Consider the following 19,622-nt stretch of genomic DNA (forward strand, 5'->3'; position numbering starts at 1 on the left):
TCAAGTGATCATAGATAAGGAAAAAAGGACCAGGGGCCACTTGGGTGCATTGGTTATGGCCATGGAGTGTCCAAGCAGTGGAATTTTAAGGAAGTATTAAAGTATTGTTTCACCAACTCTCTCCTAATGTATGTAAATGTATATTACAATACAAATACAAGTGTAATATTTGTGTCAAAGGTTCCATTAGTTCCTACTCACCTACCCCCATTTGCTCAAACCCAAAAGACAAGTGGGCATGAACTTCCTATTTCACCTAGTGACACATCAGGAAACTTAATCATTTTCATTGCATTTTATTACCTAAATTCCAATACCACTGAATGTATGCAAATTAAAAATATCTAAATTATTTTCTGAGCTAAACCTAGATGCAGGAACTTCTTTTTCTTAATGGCGTATGTAAATAGATGAGGACTTACCTTGCTCCCTTACAAAATTTTGCACTGAACAATTGCTGAAATTGAGCCCCTTCCAAACCCTGCCTTGAAGCCTGAGCCAAACGGCCCTACTGTTCCTGACCCCTGAGCCTTCCACTGCCCCCATGGGTCCAATCCCTGCTTAAATATTTTTCACATGAGGGTCTATTCCATGGCTTCCTGCTACTCTCTGTTAGCAGTGTCAATCCTGCAGCCCTTTGCTCCTAGGTTCACTTAGGACCACCGTCCCCTCTTTATTGTATTGTCACGCTAGACTAGTTATTAAACCATAGTCCCTCAACTCAAGCCCTGTTTTCTGTACTCTGCCCTCTGATGCTGGGACTGGAACTCTGCAAACCTCAATGCCTCTTTGCCATCTGTCTCCCTGTTAGGCTCTACCAGTAAGGGCTGCTAGATGGAGGTAGAGGCATGAAGGATGGAGGACAGGACTTCTTCCCATTTGCTTGCTTTTCCTGTCAGTGTCATCTCAGCTATGCTTCCTTGCCCTGGCAGCAGTTGCTTCCAGAAACAGTTGGTTCCGATTTCCAGTAGTATTCTCCATCCCCTTAAAGTTACCAGCTCCAGCCAACTAGTAGCTGACCCCTCAGAGATCTGGGCCCCAGCTCTGCAGGCCTCATGCCCATAGATTTTAAGTTCAGATAGTCCTAAGTTCTTCCATTTGTTCCTGCAGGCCTACGAGTGGCCATTGCTTCCACTAACAGTGACTACCGCTGTGTTACCTCAGTCTCCCCTCCTTCTCTTCTCAGTCCTCTAATATCTATTTATCTGAGTATATGAAATTCTCTCTGTTAAAATGACTGGTATATTTCCTCATTTTTCAATTGCATCTTGACAAAGACTCTTCTCTATCAGATTCTAAGGTTCCGATTCTTCACACATGCCACGTATCAGTAGGAGGGAGCCTGAAAATGCCCCTTCCAACTTATCCAGGGTTTACTGTCCCATAATTAGGATCTATGTGCTTAGTTAAAGTGGTCTCCAAAGTAGGCTCCATCTTTTGGGATCCCCCACCCCTCCCCACACACACATTCCTATTGCAACTTTGTGCATGGATTGGGCACACACCAAGGGTTCTACCCAAGGGTTCTGCCCAAGAGTTCCCTTTGATCTTTGCTCAGAAAAACCAACTGATCTGCTGTGGAACTACAATCAATAGCCGAGATTCCAGGACATTCCTATCATTGACTCCATCCTAGCAGGATGACCTATTTCTTATCCGAGGTTAGTCTGCTTTCCATTCTAACTATTTAGGAGAGAGTTGGCGCCTCCCCAGAGGCTGCACACCAGCTGATCATAGGGCTTCCAGAAAAAAACCTCAGATTCCTCATTTTAGTCCCATGAGTTATTATACCTCTTAGACACACTTACATCCTTAAAGATAAAGTGAACCTTAAAATTTATCATCATCTATTCCAGCTGTTCATTTTAAGGAGGATCTATACATTCTATTATTTTTTAAATGACAATTTTGGGCAAATAAAACCAAAAAAAATTGGTTGAATAGATAATTCACATAATAACTAATATTCCCTCTGCCTGATGCAGTGGAATCAGTGAAGGTATTCAAAGGAAATCCTACAAAATACAGTTCGATTTTATTTTGATCTTTAACATGGGTCTACACATCCTCAAGCCATGGGGTTACAATCTCGACAAATGCCAGGCTTGGGAACATGTAAATTTTATGGAAGAGCATTGAAGCAATTTTTCTATAATTATTCAGCAGCTGTCATTCCTGAAAACTGTAATTGCAGTATAATAGAATGTTCCCAAAATCATAATGAGGGGAGGCAGTGTTCTGTGATCTGGAGCATGTGATGCAAGCGAGGAATGCAGCATATAATCTGAAGATCTCGAATATAAAATGAAAATACTGTTAGGGCATATGAGGCCAATGTTTTTCAATTATTCAAAATAGTTTACAATATTTTGGTCCCTCGAGCATCAATGGTCGCATTCTGATGTGATCCCATTTAATCCTCTGTGCGTTCTAGTTTTGATATTTGATTACTGACATTTGATTATTATTTACAGTGGTGACAGTCTCACCATTATAAAAACAACTATGCTTATATACATTGAAAAAGCACTTTAAACAATGAACTATTTCTTTCCTGCATGAATGTAAAACAGCAGCCAGAGTTGACGAACAGGGATGGTTGTAGTTATGTTTAAATGTCCTCATTCCATTCAGAGTGTTAGTGTTATGGTTATGTCAGTTTTCATTGCTATATAACAAACTACCCCAAATCTTAGTAGTTTAAACCAGCAAACATTTATTATCTCAGCATTTCAGTGGATAAGGAACTTAAGCGCACCTTAGCTAGGTGGTGGCTCATGGACTCTCGCGAGGCTGCAATGAAGCTGTTGCCCAGGGCTGCAGTTATTTGGAGATTTCACGAGGGCTGCAGGATCAGCTTGCAGGCTCACCTATGTGGCTATTGGCATGTCTCACTTCCTATTGGGCTGTTGGCCAGGAGCTTGCTTCCCTTACAACCAGCACTCTTTACAATCCCGCTTTCAATTCTTTGGGCTATATACCCAGAAGTGGACTTACTGGATCATATGGTAATTCCACATTTAATTTTTTGAGGAATTGTCATACTATTTTCCATAATGGTCGCACCATTTTACAATCCCATCAACACACAAGGGTTCCAATTATTCCACATCCTCACCAATACTTATTTTCTGTTTTTGTTTTTATATTAGCCATCATAATGGGGATGAGGTGGTATCTCATTGTGGATTTGCATTTCCCTAACAATTAATGATGTGGAGCATCTTTTCACATGCTTGTTGGCCATTTGCATGTCTTCTTTGGAGAAATATCTATTCAAGTCCTTTGGCCATTTTTTTAATCGTGTTATTTGTTTTTTGTTGTTAAATTGTAGGAGTTCTTTAAATATTCTAATTATTAACCCCTTATCAGATATATGATTTGCAAATTTTTTTTCCCATTCTATAGGTTGCCTCTTTACTGCTGATTGTGTCTTTTGATGCACAAACGTTTTAAAGTTTTATGTACTCCCATTTGTCTATTATTGCTTTTGTTTCATGTACTTTTAGTATTACATCCAAGAAATCATTGTCAAATCCAAAGTCATGAAGCTCTTTCCTTATATTTTCTTCTGGGAGTTTTACAGTTTGGGATCTCAAGTTTAGGTCTTTAATCTATTTTGAGTTAATTTTTGTATATGGTGTAAGATAACAGTTCCACTTTGTATTTTTTGCATGTGGAAATGCAGTTTTCTCAATACCATTCGTTGAAAAGACTGTCCTTTCCCCATCAATTGATCTTGGCAATCATGTCAAAGATCATTTGACCATATATATGAGGGTTTATTTCTGGACTCTATTCCATTGGTCTATACATGTCTTTATTCTAGCACCTCACTGTTTTGATTACTATAGCTTTAAAATACATTTTGAAATCAGAAAGTTTGAGACCTCCAACTTTTTTCTTACTTTCAGGATTGTTTTGACTATTTGGGGTCCCTTGAGATTTCACATAAATTTTAGGGTGGATTTTTCTATTTCCACAAAAAGTGCCATTGGAATTTTGATAGGGCTTGCATTGAATTTGTAGATTACATTAGGTAGTATTAACATCTTAATAATACTGAGTCTTCCAACCCATGAAGACAGAATGTCTTGCTATTTATTTGTGTCTTTAATTTCTTTCAGCAATATTTTGTTGTTTTCAATGTATCAATCTTTCATCTCTTTTGTTAAGTTTATTCCTAAGTATTTTACAATGTTTGATGCTATTGTAAATGGAATTTTTTTCTTAATTCCCTTTTCAGATTGTTCATTGTCAGTGTATAGAAACACAATTGATTTTAGTATGTTGATTTTGTATCCTCCAATTTTACTGAATTATTTATTTAGTGCTAACATTTTTGTGTGTAGAATCTTTAGTTTTTTCATATGAGATCATGCCATCTGCAGAGATAATTTTACTTCTTCCTTATAATTTGTATGTCATTTATTTCTCTTTCTTACCTAATTTCTCGGCTGGGACTTCTAATACTATGTTGAATAAAAGTGGTAAGAGCAGGTATACTTATCTTGTTCATGATCTTAGAGAAAAAGCTTTTAGTCTTTCACTATTGAGTATGATGCGTTTTGGGTTTTTTTTAAGTCTTTTTAAAAATGTATTATTTATTAAAGTGCGGTTGACATACAATTATATTAGTTTCAGGTCTACACCACAGTGATTAGACATTTATATACCTGATGATGTTATCACAAGAAGTCTAGTACCTACCTGGCACCATACAAAGTTATTATGGTATTATTGACTATATTCCCTGTGCTGTATATTACATCCCCATGACTCACTTATTTAATTTTTTATAACATTTTTTTAAATTAGTTTCAGGTGCACAGAACAATGTAATAGGTGTTTATCATTTATATCCCTCACACAGTGACAACCCCTCACCCCCATCCACTATCCCTCTGACATCGCACACAGCCATTACATTTCCACTGTCTCTATTCCTAATGCCGTTGAGTATGATGTTAACTGTGGGATTTTCACATATGGCCTGTATTATGTGGAAGTAGTTTCCTTCTATTCCTACTGTGTTGACTCTTTTTATCATAAAAGGGTGGTGGATCTTGTCAAATGCTTTTGTGAATCAATTGAGACGATCATGTGGTTTTTGTCCTTCATTCTATTAATGGGTTACAATACATTGATTACATTTCATATGTTGAACCACTCTGGCATATAATCCTTTCACTGTGCTGTTGAATTAGGTTTGCTAGTATTTGTTGAAGATTTTTGAGTATGATTTCATCTTAACTAATTACATCCACAATGATCCTATTTCCAAATAAGGATCACATTCTGAAGTACTGTCAGTTAGGACTTCAACATCTCCAACCCCTGTGGTTTCCACCAAAAGTGTCCTCATACTTTACTTTTGTTGAGTTCTGCAGTTCTAGAGAATTGCTGTTCATTGTTTACAGAGGTCCTTTGAATGCAAACCATTTGCATCATTCCCTTGATCCACCTCCCCACCCCCAAACCAGCTGTACTTTTGTACAGTGAGTTCATTTTTAATTCAAGAAAATAAATGATTGGTATGCAGGTCAGTTCCTAGTTCTGCCTTGGTTAGCAAACAAAGGATCAGGGCCCAACTAGAACTTGCATAATTCAATTATCCTTAATATGGCCTTCGTACAGATGCTTGTATGCATTCACCTCACTCTTTCCTTGTGACCTAGAGATAATAACCCTCCAAAGATCAGGCTTGAAGCTAGGTAAAAAGTTCACATTTATTAAATCTTGGTTAAATCTTATTTGTGGCTTTAGAGAATCTTCTTCTGACCTTACTAAACCACCTTACTTTCTCTACATAGCAATGGATTGTTTAAAAATGAACTTCATATAGTTATTTAAGAGAATGTATTTTTATGCCAGCCGGATGATTACTGGAAGACTTTAAGCATATTGTTGAGACTTTAGTACATAGTCTCTCAAAACATTCAAGGAAGATATAGGGTCTTTGGTTGCTCTGCAGTACCTTTCTCTTCAGGAAGTCTCCCTGATACCCTGACCTCCCTCGCATGACACCCTAGAGGTCTAGCCAGTTCCCTACAGCTTCAAGACCATTCTCAGGCACCTCACCGATTCGGAACCTTCAACTCAAAGCTTCAACAGGTTGGGAGTAGTACATTTTCCACTGTGAGAAGATTTGCATATTTAAAATTAAAATTGCAGCACAGTTCTGTGGTTAGAAGAGCAGCATTTTTAACTAAGGTGACACCAAGTCATACACGACACAGATGAATCATTTTATGGTGTTTGCCATACTTGACAGACAGAGCAAGATGCTTCTGAAAAATTAGGCATTGGCTTCTAGCATCTGTCCATGTAAATCTACTTCTTGCAAAATGTTCACATCCAACCTTCTTTGGGGAGATTAGGAAGTAACAGAATGACTTTTACCCAATCAAATATCAGATTTTCTTATGACTCAGGAGGAAGGTTATAACGTTTATTTAAAAGAGATTTCTTATTTATAGCATTTTGTCTGCTGGGGTACTGGAACCAACTCACACTGGCCCATAAGAGCTGCTTGTTAAAAATTCAGAAATTTTGTGAGCTGATTTACATCACATTGGTGGAAATCAGCCATAGTGGAAGCATAGAGGGTGCCGAAAAAATGTATACACATTTTAAGAAAGGAAAAAAGCTATATTAAAAGTGTGATAATGTATACTGATAACAAAAGATGAATACAAGTCACGTGTATATATATTTTTGGCACCCCTGGTATTTAAACCATGGGAATTAGCAAATGCTACAAATCAAGGCTTTTACCAGCACGCCACTGATTTCATCCCTTCTTTTAAAAAAAACTCATAAGAAATCAACTTTATGCCTGAAATGCCTAACACATCCTTTTTAAGTTGGCAGACCTCCCCCCAAGACATTTTTTCCCATGGAATTTATAATGTATTTGAGAAAACAAAACAAACAGGGAATATCAAGCAAAGGAGTGTCACCTTGACCATGGGGCCAATAGGTGTCCAAAGAAGAGAGAGAAAGGAGTGAGCACACATGACAGAGACTTCCTGAAAATGTTGGACTTTGGGCTAGGCCTTGAAGGATGGGTAGGAAAGGAAAATGGGCGACCGAGCAGACAGAAAGGCACGGAAAAGAAGTGGTAAGTGAGCCAGAAGGAATAAAATCTACTGTAAATACGAAAAGCTAGTGTGGAATGAGAGAGTACAGTGATGTGGGGATGGCTTGCAACTGTGTGACACTACAGCGTGTGAAGGCTTTCTTACACATTATCTCACTCTGACTTCAAACCAGGTCTGAGAGAGGAGCAATGGAGGCTCAGAGATGATGTGACACAGCTGTAGGAGCCTGTGTTCAGGACAAAAATTTGTCATTTATCCCTTGTTCAGTTTTCCCCCACTGTACCATGTTGACTCTGTTCAACCACATTTTAAAGCATATAACACAGAAAAGCAGCAATGGAAAACATTGTAAACAAGTAATATATTTAAAACATCCTGGTTTACTTTACATGTGCAGACAATGATGTTCTGGATGGCTTTAAATGACAGTAAAATCTAACTTCTAAGCGTAATTGTTTTCAAGGGTTCAGATACAATTTCTCTGCAAGGCATTCAGCAAACCCAAGCCCACAGCTTTATTGTATTCAACCCGAACTCTTGACAGGAAACAGAATTATAACCAGAACACTATTTCTAAGAAAAAGAAAACAGAGAACAAATAAAACAGAGTGTTATCTAAACTATGAGGGCTGGATTCTTAGGTCCCTTGAGAGTTAACTTTTCTAAAAGAAATATTTTTGTTCTCTCCATACCATATACTAACCCTCAAAAGGGATAAACAAGAACTGAACTTTCGAGTTTAAAATTTTCCAGTAATGTGAATCTCACAAACATAATGTTGAGCGAAAGAAGCCAGATACGAATGCAATACTTGATGATTTCATTTCTATAAAGTACGAAAAATCAGGCAAAACAAATCTGCTATTAGAAATCAGCCTCGTGGTTACTGTTGGTGGGGTGACAAAGTGACAGGAAGGGGCCACAATAGAGCTTCTGGGGTGTAGGTAATACCCAGTTTCTCCATCTGGGTGCTGTTTTCACAGGTATGTTCATTTTGTAAAAATCCATTGAGCTTCCACATATAACTTGTACATTTTTTAAATCTCTGTTATATGTTATATTTTAATAAAAAGGTACTTAAATATTTCCTGCATCCTTAAATAGGATAGAGCCAGGAGTACTGTACTTTAAGAGACCAAGAATGTTTGATGCTGGAAAAATGCTCAATGATAAAAGTATTGAAAGTCTGGCTCCCGGCAGATGCTGGAGCAGGGCATTCTCAGGTGATTTGATGGGAAGAGGGCCATGTAAACAGGAGCGCTGGTACATTCCAGTCTTCTGAATGGGTGCCAGCATGCAGCTGAAGGATACTCTAGAGGATTAGAGAAACAGTAAGAGGCCCAAGATGGCTTATAATACTATAATAGATAACATCAAGATCTGGCCCAGTCTGGGACCATTTTTTCCATAATTCAGCTGATTGGTTGCCCCTTGAGATCTTAATTCAGAAGGAAATGATTTCAGATCAAGATGGCAAAGCCCATGCTCATGCAGGCAAAGCAAAACGTTCGATTTTTAGTCACTCAATGAATAGGATACAATTTAAAAAGCAGGGTGGGCATATGGCCCCTTGAATTTCACTCACTGATTACTCTTCATAATTTGAGCGGATATACGGGATTTCTGAGCAGAAAGACGTTTATAATTTAAGAGCCATGTTATGTTATCTCCCTTCTAGGTTTTCTAAGCCTATCCTTCCATCAAGTTAGATCATCAAAAAGTTCTGTACCGTGTTACTTAGGTTAGCCTCTTACCTCCTTGGAGGAGGTGTCTGACCTCTTTCCAAGCTATGGAGCCCAGGGGTGGTCCCGTAAAGCTCATAGGACTCTTCTCAAAGTAAGCATTTAAATTTATAAAGAAAACGCACGGGTCAACAAAGAAAACCACTTACATTCAAATTCAGTTCTCAAAATATTTCAATAGAGCAACATATATGCTTCTTAATTAAAGCATTAAAAATGAGCTGCCTGCGGTCTAATAGTAATTGTACTTTCATAGTAGCAATGAGACAAATGAAATTTTGAGCTATCTGCAACAACTCTACTGTGATTAAAAAAATATATATCTGTAATTTTTTTGGTGGCAAATTTATAGGTATCGCTAAAACTCTGTGCGGGCTCCATGCGCCGTGGAAGAAAATGCTGACAAATGTCAATTAGAGGTTAATGAAAATAAGGGTGAAATTCTCTTTTGTCCAAGCCCATGGATCCCATGAATTTCCATTTTAGAGTCTATTCTTGGCCTATATTTGGGCCTAGAAGCCATTTGATCGTAATATTTTCGATTTCTTTGTAAAATGGTGATCATTGTGTACTGTATAGTTCAAGGTCTCCTGAATAAGGAGCTTAGGTTTTAGCATTAAGAGAAACTGCCTCTGTAAATGAGGAAGGGCTATGTATAACTGTTCTGCTTACATTTTTGCCCACATTAAGTTTTCCATTTATTGACAGTAATTAAATTAACCTTTGTGGCTTACGTATTTGGCTTCTCTGCCTTTGTACCATTTTAGTTCTCTACTGCTATTGCGTAAAACAAATTTTATGTATTTTTATTGTAAGCTATAGCGCGCGTGTGTGTGTGCGTGCGTGCGTGCGTGCGTGTGTGTGTGTGTGTGTGTGTGTGTTAAGGGGCAATGGTATAAATACATAAATAAGAGTCATTGTCCCATCACACCCAGTGCTGCAGAGCTACCATGAAGTTCTGGATCTCAGGTCTCCAGACCCTGTGATCCTTCCTAAAAGTCCAGCACCTTCTACTCCTTCACTGTTTGTTGGAAAAACGAATCAACAGATAGGATATTTAATCCTGGAAAAGCAAGGGTAAAAGGTGTAATTTCTTGGGACAAATGAAAATGACATTTCTGGGGACAAATGAAAATGACATTTTCAGGAAGCAGACTTTGAGCTAAAAGCCCATGGGGGCAGGCAGGAGGAAGGAAAACACTCTGCTAGGAATAAGTTGTACGTCAATACTCACGTCATCCAGGTGTCGGAAGAAAATTCATTTATGATCTCCATGCTGAACAAAGGCTGAAATGGTCTCTAAGTGCAGCAGTTTGGCTTTTTATTGAATCTGTGCATCACGTGAAGGTTCCAAGGTCCCTTGTGAAAATTCTGAGGTATTAGAAAGGTGGCTATCTTAGGAAAGGTTAGCTACCCTGCTTCAGAGAGTACCAAAGAGCTTCTCTATTCTCTCTGGAACATTCTTGAGATTTAAAATTTAACATGGATAATTCTATCCTCAATCCCAGTTCATTTTCTCCCACCAATTCTATCTCCTTCAAATACTTACACAAATGTGCATCCCTGATTGGATTATTCTAGGATCTGAACATTTTGAAACAAATTTATTATCAGGAACAAGTTTACCTTCAGGTTGGAGGACAGAAAAAAAGTAGCATGAGCTCTTTGTAAATGTCATATTTGCAAATATTTGAGAACTCGGGCAGATAAGCATAAGATCTAGAACTAGCCTGTGCTATAATTGAATATGGATTTGTACTTATGTGGGAGAGGCTGGCCTCCAGCACCTCAGAACTGCCTTTGAAAAATGTTCAAATCCAGACTAATACTTGATAAGCTGGAGTAACGCATGCCCGTGTCCTGTCACTGAAGGGGACATCAGAGGGTCAACCAGGGCTCATCTCCAGGCAACGGCATCATTTCCTCTCATATTCTAATCGTCCCCTCCCCCTTCAATTTAAATATGATTTTTTTTTTTCTTGCATTGATTTCAGTTTTAAAATTCTAGGTTTAGGGAGGAAAATTAGAAAATAAAATAGTCATTATTTTTAAAGATGTTAAAGTGACAGAAAAAGCCTTATCATTCGGATTAACTTCATGGTACTGGCTGCCTGATATATAACAAATCTATTTGCTGGATTGGGAAGGGGCCTCACATGGCAGACAGAGAGGGGAGATACATGAATTGCATGATAATTTTCTTTGCTCTTATTTAGCAAATGCTGTGGGTGTGATTTCTTCCCTGCTCAGCTTGAGAGTGACTGTGCCAATGGATGACTCCAATTTAGAGGCAAGGCCATCCTTAAGCGTGTTTTCGTTCTTTTGCCTCTGTGAAAGTGACAGTGACAATACATGACTCCTCCTTAGAGGCAAGACCATCCTTAATTGTTCTTTCCATTCTTCTGCCTCTACATTTGAAGCAGGAGTTATATGGATCATTTATAATGTGTGTGTGTTTGTGTTGGTTTTTTTTTTTTGGGGGGGGGGTGGTAATCATCGAAGTCAGGTCCTTAAAACTTTTGAATCTGAATGTTCACCCTACCCAGCCAGCAAAGGTACAGGATGACCTTCAACCATTTTAAAATAGTCCTCCCCGGCACCAAAGATTAAGAAACTTGTTAGTGTCCCCTGGAAAAGTTCGTGACTCCTGGGTAAACATTTTAACAGTTTTGTCAAAGAATAGACAAGAAGCTTTCCCACTGCCACTTCCTGCACCTGTTACATTTAAGGCTTACTGGGTTAATGTCCTTCTCCTCTATTGAAGCCTACACTCCATGAATCCCACAAACCTCTTGGATCTCATGAGATTCCTGCCCATATAACGGTCACATTTTCAACCAAAAGAATTTAATACAGATCCAAACTCACTCTACTGTCCTCCGTTTCTGTACGAGACAGTTTTTAAAGGACTTTGTCTCCTTTATCTGAGGGTGAAACAGAGTATAAAAGCACACAGGGGATTTGATTATTTAGCCAAATGGTCTCCTGATAGTCTCTGATCTCATCTTGCTCAAAATTCCTCACTAGCTCTCCACTACGTAGGAAGTAAACCTTGACCTAGACTAAACAGCATCTGTGATCTGGCTTCTGACTCATCTCCCCCCACCCTTGCCCATTACCTGTCACATGCCAGCAATACTCATCAAGGGCAGCACCCCCCAAATGCCACGCTCTCTCCTGTCTTTAGACCTTCACAGATACCATTTCTCAAAATGACTCCCCTGATTTCTGTGCCTGGGAAACTCCTACTCATCCATCAAATCTTAGCTCAAAGCCTTCATATCCTATTGCCCTCGGGGCAGCTACTCCTCCTCTCCCCTGTGCTCCAGATACTTCTTACATGTCCTTTTGCAAAGGGTCTCCATCTGGGCTGCACATCCTGGGCTCATTACATCAATCTCGGGGTGAGACTCAGGCATCAGCAGTTTTTAAGATTCCGCAAGTGATTCCAAGGCTTAAAGACCACTGTTTTTCCTCCCCAAGTTGAAGACTCCAGACAAGCAATGACCATGCTTTTTTAGTCTCTTATAAACTTAGTGCCTAGTCCAAAATGAAGAAATATATAGAGCCTGGGCAATAACTTTCTTCAAAATGTTTTACAGTCATTAATGAATTCTTTAGAAAGTAACTCCAGGTAGTAGCAAAAACTGCTTAATCCGAATCAACCTATTTTAATATTTTTACCCGCAAGTTTAATTTTGTATATCTCTGAATATATGGATCTTTTGCAAACTACCTCCTATCACTTTTAGAGAAGGATGGAGGCTATCCTTCTATCATGCAGGGTCTCAGTTCCCACTCCCCACACAAGAACAAAGGATAAGGTGAGGCCAAAAAGGAACACCAATGGGGCCATGGATAATGGAGTTCATACCACTATAGTCTCGCTGGCAGCAGGGTTGGAGATACAGGAAGCAGGCTCCACACGATGCGCAATCTGCCATCCACTTCTCTGCCAACCAACCAACCAAACCCCTAGCGTAGCCACGGCAGTTATATCAGTGGCCAATGGCTAACCGGCAACAGCTGATGGCCACCCAGCCACAGCGGATGGCCATCTGATTACAGCTGATGGCCATGTAATAACCGAGCCAGCACCTTTCCACGTGAGGCCGAGAGCCTGGAAACTGCTTTCTGGGACTCTGACCCCACACCCTCCAAAATTGCTATTGTTTAATGTGGTTTGACATATTCATTTAGCACAATCAAAAAAATTTGTAAAAGAAATAAAATTAGCAAGTTAGTTCCTTGATAATGAAAGATAACATGTGTAAGTGCCTAGCAGAGGACCTGGTCCTTGCTCTATGCTCAGTAATGTGTGCCTCCTCTTTCAGAAAAGGCTGCCTTATTAATTCACCTCACACAAAGGTGTCTGCAGATGACGCTACAAGAGGAAATAAGAAAACTTTCCAAACACTTCCTTTCATTTACTCACAGCCCATGAGATTCCCTGACCTCATTCATCATAAACAGAGAGGTGTTTGCAGGTTTAGGAATTCAGTGGATATGCTACCCATGACACAGACAAAAAAGAAACAATTCTGTTCCACCTTTGTCACTCCATCTGGCTACAGCTATATAAGGCCTGTTTTTCTAGACCCTTCTTTTTCCCCACAAAATTCTGGCACTACATTTACCCAAAAAACCTTCAAATCAACTGCTCTGGAACTAGCCAGCTACTTCTTAGATTTAATCACATAACTCTACTCCTACACAGTCCCTTCTCTCCTCAGTCTTGTGATTCCACAACCCCCAGCTGAGTCACTCAATCACAATCACATTTCATTGCCTCCACTTCAGTGACTTTCTTTGGGCAGGCTGCCTTTGTCAAGAATTAAGTGGCAAAGTTTATTTATGCCACAGCACTTCTTAGTATCCACAGTACAAATCAACTCTTCTGATTTTTCAAGTACGAATTAAATTGACAGTTTTCTGTCAAAATTTGCATTAGCAAAATTTGAATTACCTACAAGTCTCAATAAACAAGAGTATTTTAATTTACTTTCTATTCGACTTGGTACAAACTTAAAAACTCATTCTGTTTTTCAACCTTTTGTTTCATACTTTAGTAAGCGCCATGCATTAATTCAATAAGGTTTTTGTTTTGACAGTTAAGTCTTTTGTGGTGTGTGTTCATGATTATGACCATGACTGTTCACTTGTGAGGCCTATAGGAGTTGATAAAGGAGACACAGAAATCAAATCGTCTTGGCATAGACCAGCTAGCTGTTGATCAAACACCTCTCCTCTTCCTCTTGGGCACCCACATTTTCCAGCTGCCCTTGCAGTTAGGTGTGGTCATGTGACTGCATCCTGGTCAATGAGATGCGGACAGAAGTAAAGTGGATGAATTCCAGGCCGGACTTATTAAAGTCCTCCCAGCTATATCCTCCATACTCTTTCCCTTTTCCCCATGACCTTGGAGGCCATATGTTGAAAATGGCAGAACCAAAAGACGGAAGAAGCCTGGGTGCCAGAATTACCACTAGGAAGAACATCACTGCCTATCAGAAATACCCCCTTTGGACCTTACATGAAAATGAAGTAATTTTTTATTTTTTTAATGCCACTGAGATTTTGGATTTAATTGTTATATCATAATTTTACCTTTACTAGTAAGGATTTATGTAGTAAGTCCTCACTTAACATCATCGCCAGGTTCTTGAAAATTGCAACTTTAAGAGAAACAAACAAGGTATAACAGACCAAGTTTGACCTGAGGCTAGAACAAGAGTTAAGTTCCTATGGCATATTTTTGGTCACAAAATCATCACCAAACTTCTAAACAAAGACCCAAAACACTTCTGATATGAAGCATTGAAATAAATGTGAGCTATACTTTATTTAAGAAAGATGAATAAAAACAAGTTAAGGTAATGATTTTCCAACCATTTTATTCCAGTTCAGGGGCATGAGTGGCCAGAGCCTGTCCTGGTAGCTCAGGATGCCAGACAGGACCTACCTGGACAGGACACCCTTCCATCACAGGACACTGGAGAATGGGACAATGGAGACACTCCAATTCACCTCACATAGGCATCTTTGGGATGTGGGAGGACACCAGAATCCTCAGAGAAAACCCACGCAGACCTGGGAAGAATGTGCAAACTCCACACAGATGGTGGCTGCTGCCAGGAATCAATTTTCTTTCCTCTCATCAATGTTACAACAAATTGGCATTGAACAAAATGTTATTTGAAAACCTGCTGTACTGTACTTTAAAAACTAAAGTGTTATTTCCCCCCAATAACAGTAATATATTTTCACTGTTTACTATTTGGAAAATAATCCACACTGGCATGTTAATGTCACCTGAAAAATGCTTTTAGAAATAAATCTCTAAGAACTTTGTTAGTCATAACATCCATTCTTTTTCCTGAACATAAAAGTTAAAAAAACAAAAATCACCTCAATTGAGATGCATTCTAATTAATGTTTGAGTACCGATTGGTTATTCTAATATTTAAATTAATTCAGAAAATTGATCAGTTTTGGTGCACGTTGTTAGGTGGGCTGCTACAGCTGGGTAACACCTCAAGGGCTCTAGAGACAACGGACTCATGTTCCTGCCATTTCCTGAGCTTGCGCGCACCTCGACTGCACGCACGCATGACATCACGCACGCACGACATCCCTCACGACAGCAACTCACGTGCTCGCTCGTGGGCAACACGGCCTTCTTCCTGTGCGCCTGCGCGAAACCTGCTCGCCTGTCCGGATGTATCTGGAGGTGGTCACATCTGTTAGAAGCAACTGAAATTTCCAGATCCAAAGAAATTTGGTTGGCAACCCAATCCCTACCTTGTTCTACTAAATAAACAGCCTCAAAAATGTTACCTCCTTATGTGACTTGCACACATTTTATTTGGATTGTGCGTTAGAAGGAGGAAAAAAGAGCTGCAGATCCTATTGTTAACTGCTGGCAGGGCGCTCCAGTTTTCACCAGAAGATGAACTGTACTTGGAAGATTCAAATTTAAAGTACAAACACTTTTATCCTAAGACCTGAGCAGCCTAAGAAAAACAGATAAGAAAGAGAATAGACTTCCAATGTCTAAAGGAAACTTCCAGAACAAATGGAAAAGAAGCAATATTTGGAGAACAGAATATAGTTTCCTTGAGTCAAAGAGAAACGTTTCTTCAGGTGAGATTACCCAAGCAAAACTGACAAAAGCAAAATTGACAAAAATTGTTCAGTACCTGCATGTGAACAGCTAATGTTTTAAATTTCAAAGATAAAGATTATCCACAACATACAAAATCTGGCTTCTCCTGAGTGTCACAGAGTAACATGATACACAAGACAGAATGTATCATATTTTGAAGGGAGAGGCTATGTTTGACTCAGTACTTCTATATCAAGTCATATGTGAAATCCACAGAAATAATTCTCATTTATGTGTAGGCTCTGAAGATTTCACCTTGTCTGAGAAAATTCAGACAGATGTACTGTAAACGACTGAAAGATTAATCAAAAAGAAGACTTTTGAAGTAGAAGTGCATGGTAGAAGTCCTGATGGTGAGTGTAAAAATTAATTAAATGAGAAACTATGAATAATTGTTGTAAATATGATTTAAAAGCACTGAAAATGTTTTTAAAATTCAAATGTTAACCTCTTTTGTTTCTTCAAAAATCTTTTAATAAAAATAAATTGGTTCACTTAAAAACTTAATGAGACTTGAGCAAATGTAAATTAGAACTACATACTAGATAATAGTACTATATGTACTACTATTAAGTTTTCTAAATTTGAGAATTGCGCTGTGATGACATTAGAGAATGGCGTTGATGTTAGAAAATACCGAAGTGTCACCAAGTTAAGGGATGCATATACACGTAAGGGAGAGAGAGAGACAGAGAGAGAAAAAAATATATATATATAGTTAAACGTTAATAACTGGTGAGGATGAGTAAAGGGTGTATGGGAGTTCTTTGTGTTATTCTTGCATATCTTCCGTACATTTGAAATTATTTCAAAATAAACTGTTTAAAATAGTTTTTAAATGTAAGATCAGGATGTTACTGATATTCTGGCAAGAGCCATTTCCATGCAGTGGTGGGGCAGAAGCTAGTTTGAGTGGGTTTATGGAGCGAGAGATGAAAATGGGAGGTGACTCTTGGCCCTGAATATGTTTTACCTGCTTAAGTATTGGGTTTTCATAGTTGGAGTTTTCATAGGCAGGTCATTTGTGTAAACTCCATGATTGATATGTCCATATATATTTATTCCATGCTATAATGTAACCAGACATAAATACTTCAGGGCTGTCATTGTTTTAAACAGGAAATTCCTATTAATTCCTAGACTGAAATTAGAATTCTGACAGAGGTGTAGCACCAGGTCAAAGAGAAGTACCAGCGTCGCAAAGATGCTGAGTTTTGTTACCAGTGACCAGGGTGCTGCCTTCTCACCATCCCCTTCCTGGAAAATATGTAGTTCCTACAAGCCAGAGCAGGATTCTTGGGTACAGATGAGATGATTGCTTCATTGGCTCTAGCACTCAATGGCTACATAATTATACTTTTTACTCATGAAACAGAATGGAAGTGATTGTGTAAACACATTACATGTCTTTACCAAAAATTCACAAAGTGCCTTCTTCCTGATTGTCCAGCTAAATACCTAAATTACCCGTTTTGCCAAGGAAGGGAGAAAACTGCACCCAACGAAAAACAGGGAAGAGATTGACTATCAAGATAGAAATGTTTGTGGGAACTTTTTTTGTGATTAAAGTGCTTTTAAAATATATGAGGAACTAAAATGCACACATAATTCCAATATTTCAACAACATAATGATTTTCATTTGTTTGGAGTTCTTTCAAACTTTTATCCATATGGACATATTGTTGTTAAGTTTATCAAACTATATATATATATATATATATATATATATATATGTATATCAAACTATATATATTATAATAAATATTATACATTTATAAATTTTGCATATTATGTAACATTATTTTAGAAACATTTTTCCTTGATTTTACATTTTTATCATAAATTTTTAATAACTTACATCCCATTATATTTATACATAATGTATATATATATATATATATATCAATTTAATCATTTCCTTATTATTGGATGCAAATGCTGTTTTTTTAAATTATGAATAACTGCTGTAAATGTCTTCATACATATGGATTTTTCTCCTTTTGAATTTTTATATTGCCTCAATTCCAAGATGCAGTATTTTTCTTCTTTTAACATTGTCAAACGAGCCCTTAGCAAGCAAGTCCAGCTGTGGAGGAAGGTGGCATGCAGCTGTGCTTCGCTGGGCTCTCCAACATCCCTGGCCACTGTCCTGACCACAGGTTCTATGAGGGCGGTGGGCTATGACCTGTCCTGTGCCTATGATTACAGAGTGCCACCTATGGAGAAAACCCTTGTGAAAACTGACATTATTCAGATAGCCCTTCCTTCTGGGTGTCAGGGAAGAGTAGCTCCACATCTGGCTAAGCTGCAAAACACTTCATAGATGTAGGAGCTGGTGTCATAGATGAAAATTACAGAGGAAATATTGTTGTACTGTTTAATTTTGGCAAAGAAAAGTTTGAAGTCAAAGAGAGTGACTGAATTGCACAGCTCATTTGTGAATGGATTTTTATCCAGAAACAGAGGAAGTTCAAGTTTTAGATGACACTGAAAGGGGTTCAGGAAGTTTCGGTTCCACTGGAAAGAATTAAAATTTGTGCTAAGAATAGAAAATGAGAAAATGTACTTTTTCCCATAAAAATAAAGAGTTTTTGCTTTAAAAATATTGTCAGATGAACTCAACAAGTATGGAGACTTTGTTAGAAATAAATGGTAGAGATTTATTCAAGGGTCTTAGAGTTTGCACACTGGGAACACAGCTAGGCAAAAAAGTGTTCCAAAGAAGAAAGAAAAGTTTAAAGTTCTTATAGTAAAAAGTACATTCTTGAGAATTATCAGTCCTGCACTCTTAGCCCTAGGATTGGTCCCGGACAGTTATCAGTCAGATACCGTGTTTCCCCGAAAATAAGACCGGGTCTTATATTAATTTTTGCTCCAAAAGATGCATTAGGGCTTATGTTCAGGGGATGTCATCCTGAAAAATCATGCTAGGGCTTATTTTCTGGTTAGGTCTTATTTTTGGGGAAACACGGTACCAAGCAGTCAGGAAGATGGGAGCCAGGAAGTCTGGTCAGTTCAGTGGTCTGGATAATGGATTCAGGTGGATGTATATGTGAGTCCTTCAGGGGGCAATCAGGTGGCCTGGACACGTAAGTTCTTCAGTGGATAATCAGAGAATTACCTGGAGGTCTAGCTGTATATCCAGGGAATGACACAGGACTGCAAAGTTTTAAAAAGTTTAAGTTCCCAGGCTAGTTAGAACAAGAATGGAGTCTTTCCTCATGCCTCAACCTTCATAATGTTAATAATTTTAGCAGCTTGTTTAAAGTGACTCCATTTTAGATATTCCTTATCTTCACCTTTTTCTCACTGGATTAGAGTAATACTGATATTTTCTAGCTGCGTGACTTTTACTAAGTCATTTAACTTTCCTGAGACTTAGTTTCTTTATCTGTACAACATGGGTTGTCAGATACACCTTAGAAGGGTGCTGAGGATTAAATGAATAAAATATGGAGAGGTTCGGTGTAATCTATCTTCACTCTTTCCTCAATATATATCAGGGTACATTTTCATATCGAGATAGGTAACAGTATTTGTTTTTTCCCTTTAAAAAGCTATTAGTAAATTGATGTGCATCTTAACATTCATACTGTATTAGAATTGGAGAA

The 19,622-nt window shown here is 38.3% G+C and overlaps 1 pseudogene; it reads left to right on the top strand.

Moving 5' to 3' along the window:
* Positions 1 to 18,090: 18,090 nt before the first annotated feature.
* LOC109455008 (deoxyuridine 5'-triphosphate nucleotidohydrolase, mitochondrial pseudogene) lies at positions 18,091 to 18,542 on the top strand (annotated as a pseudogene).
* Positions 18,543 to 19,622: the final 1,080 nt, after the last annotated feature.

Source organism: Rhinolophus sinicus, chromosome 18 (genome assembly GCF_057876585.1).
Source record: "Rhinolophus sinicus isolate RSI-liver-muscle chromosome 18, RSI-T2T, whole genome shotgun sequence".
In the NCBI taxonomy this organism is placed as follows: domain Eukaryota; kingdom Metazoa; phylum Chordata; class Mammalia; order Chiroptera; family Rhinolophidae; genus Rhinolophus; species Rhinolophus sinicus.